The sequence below is a fragment of the Pan troglodytes genome, chromosome Y, assembly GCF_028858775.2.
Source record: "Pan troglodytes isolate AG18354 chromosome Y, NHGRI_mPanTro3-v2.0_pri, whole genome shotgun sequence".
In the NCBI taxonomy this organism is placed as follows: Eukaryota; Metazoa; Chordata; class Mammalia; order Primates; family Hominidae; genus Pan; species Pan troglodytes.
This window is the reverse complement of record NC_072422.2, coordinates 11,806,810-11,810,196: the sequence shown is the minus strand read 5'-3', so window position 1 is coordinate 11,810,196 and position 3,387 is coordinate 11,806,810. Positions and strand designations below refer to the sequence as shown.

General features: G+C 38.4%; 1 pseudogene; it reads right to left on the bottom strand.

Moving 5' to 3' along the window:
* Positions 1 to 844: 844 nt before the first annotated feature.
* On the bottom strand, positions 845 to 2,904 carry LOC129138947 (endogenous retrovirus group K member 6 Env polyprotein-like; annotated as a pseudogene).
* Positions 2,905 to 3,387: the final 483 nt, after the last annotated feature.

Genomic DNA, 3,387 nt, shown 5'->3' with positions numbered 1-3,387 from the left:
GAAGAGACTGGCGCTGAGCATATGGAGGACCTGCACCAGCCAAGGTCTCTGAGTTTTCTCAGTATTTATTGATTATTATTTTTACTATCTCAGCAAGGGGAATGTGACAGGAGAACAGGGTGATAGTGGGGAGAAGATCAGCAAGAAGACATGTGAGCAAAGGAAACTGTGTCACAAATAAATTCAAAGGAAGGTACTATGCCTGTATGTGCACATAGTCCAGATTTATACTTCTCTCCATCCAAACATCTCAGTGTAGTAAAGAATAACAGAGCAGCATTGCAACCAGCTTATCCCACCTCCAGCCACAGTGCAGTTTTTTTCATATCTCAGAAAAGAAATAATGTACAATCAGGTTTTATACCAAGATATTCTGTTCCCAGGGTCATGTTGGAGACAGAGGCCTTCCTCTTATCTCAACTTCAAGAGACCATCCTCTTTTACTAATCCCCCTCAGTACAGACCGTTCATGGGTATTGGGATGGAGGATGGTCAGGTCTTTCATGTCCCATGAGGCTATATCTCACACTGTCTCAGTGGGGGAGAAACCTTGGACAATACCTGGTTTTCCTGGGCGTTTGTCCCTGTGGCTTTTTGCAGTGCATTGTGCCCCTGGTGAATCAAGAATGGAGAATGGCGATGACTTTTTACCAAGATTACTTCCTGCAAACATATTGTAAACAAGGCATATCCTGCACAGCCCTTGATCCCTTAGACCTTGATTCCATACAACACATGTTTCTGTGAGCTCAAGTTGAGGCTAAAGTTACAGATTAACAGCATCTCAAGGCAAAACAATTGTTCAAGGTACAGATCAAAGTGGAGTTTCTTATGTCTTCCTTTTCTACATAGACACAGTAACAGTTTGATCTCTCTTTCTTTTCCCTGCATATCCCCCTTTTCTTTTTGACAAAACTGCCATCATCATTATGGTCCATTCTTGTTGGTCACTGTCTCTTCGGAGCTCTTGGATACACATGTAGACTAACAACAGAAGGAACAGGCATAAAAGGATTAATACAAAATTTACCATAGTGGAACTTCTGATGGTTTTTAACCAAGTGACGGGGGTAAGATTTGTGAAGCCATCAGGAGATTTCATGATTGCCTCAGTTCCCAAATTTAAATGGGCTTTTGATGCCTCAAGATTTTGTTCTTTTAATTTTGAAATATCTAAAGTAAGATTATCTTCTCTTCTTTGTAGATGATGTCTAACCATGTCTCAGTGATGCTCAGACTCATTATAGGCTTAGCGTGTAATACAAAATCTGATGTATTCCAGTCACACTGTAACTGAAAAAGATATTCCAAGCTCATGAGCCTATCTCCCATCCAAATCACAGTTTGTCTAAGATCATTAATTTGGTTTGCCAATTTTCAATTTATTTGGGTCTGAGAATTCCACAATTTTCAGGAATTCTTTTGTCAATTATTTACATATTCTGCAGTTTGAACAAAGCAATTCCAGCAGCTGCAGCAATAGCTGTAACTGCAATAAGGTCCATAATCACTGTAATCAAAGTAAAAATGAATCATTTGGATCTAGTTTGAACTCCTTTTAATACTTCTGTTAAAATATGGACAGATGGGGAAGCCTCTCACCGTTGGTCAAAGGACACAGGGATCACATGCCCTCTCTTGCCCTCACTAGCTGAATATGGTGCTGCCAGTCAAAGGCTGAATCAATCCAAGTAAACAATCTACAATTCTCACAGGTTATAGTTTGGGATTCTGGTTTAATAACTACGTTTCCTACAACTAGCATATAAGGGGGGTTTACATATCTTTGCAAAAGAATTGTCAGATTGGAATTTAGGTTAGTAGTATAATATGGCTTATGATTTCTTGTTTTTATAACTTGATTTTTAGACAAATTTTAATGTAGTGTGAGGCCACAGTAAGCTTCCATAATTTTGGATGTTCAGGAGCAGTAACAGGACTAACTAACTTTGGTCGAGGTGATGAAATTCCCATTTCACCCTATTTTCATGGATAGGGTGATTCTAACCTTCTATAAGCCTTGTCCAGCCTTTCAGTTAAATCACTATTATAGGCCGGATTAATGGGCCAGATGGATGAGGCCTGTGAACATGAGTGAGTCTGGCTCATACTAGTCTATAGTAATTCCAAATTCATTGTTTTGTAATACCACCACAGTATCAGCCACACATTCTTTCCAAACTAAGTCTTCTGGGGTTTTTGATTCTTTGGGAATTTCACTGGGGCAAGACTTCCCCTTAGACCTAGATTTTAATGATATTTGATGAGAAGGGTCCTACAAATTTTGTGTCTGTGGCCCAAGTGACATTCCACTTACCATGTGATAAGTATATTTACTGGTGGCACTGACAGTAGGTACTTCTACCAACCAATTTTGGGTTGTAGGTATTAACATCCTGGTGCCTTCCTTAGGCAAATATGAGGATAATAATACCAAATGGAAATTTTTATCATCATTTCTTCTTCTTTAGGTTGGGCAGGGCAATGATTATCTGTGGGGCGTGGCACCCATGCACTATTATTAACATATACTTAAATAGAATTATCCTTCCGAGTGACTGCCCAAATTAAGGGCAGGGAAGGCATGTAGGCCCAGCAAGTATAATTAGTTGCAGCTGCTCATGCAGACATGGGGAGATTTACCACCATTGATACAATTATCAAAGCTGTCAGCAGCATATTATCTGGAGTTTGCATTACTCTTGTGTTCTTTAGGCTTTTTTTAGCTAACGGTGTCAGCTTCTTTAATTGGGCCCAAGTCTGTGGCTCCACTTTCTTGGTAGATGGCAACTTCATCTGTTTTCCAGATATTACCATTTTGTTTACCTGGTGAGCCAATGATGCTCAATTACAGATTTTTCATCTCCACGGAGGGGCTTTTCTTTGCATTTCCAATGGGTTCATTGTAGAATCTTAAATGTCTACTGGATATTCAAACAGGAAGCTGATTTTCTCCTGGTGAAACACAAGCAAAGCCTCTCTCCCATATTCTCACCTTTCCTATTTTCCATGTCTTATTTTTGTTCTCTTTTCACCAAATCTGTTTGTCTTCATGTGGGCTGTTCTTTTTACCAGTATAGTGTTGTTTTGCAGAGATAGTTGGCTGATTTCTATAAATGTTTTAAAAATTTAAAGTATAGAGTTCTAGATTAAGTTGCATCTGGGTAGTGTTATACTCCTTACTGTGTTTTTCTTTTCTTTTTCTTTCTTTCTTTTTTTTTTTTTAGTAATTGAGCGTTTAATGTTCTATTAGTTTTTTTAAATTATGTCTTCTCCTTGGGAATTATATGGGATTCCTGTAGTATGTGTAATTTTTCACTGATGTAAGTATTTTTGAAATGTTTTACTACAGCATCTAGGCCCATTATCTGTTTTAATTTTTTGGAA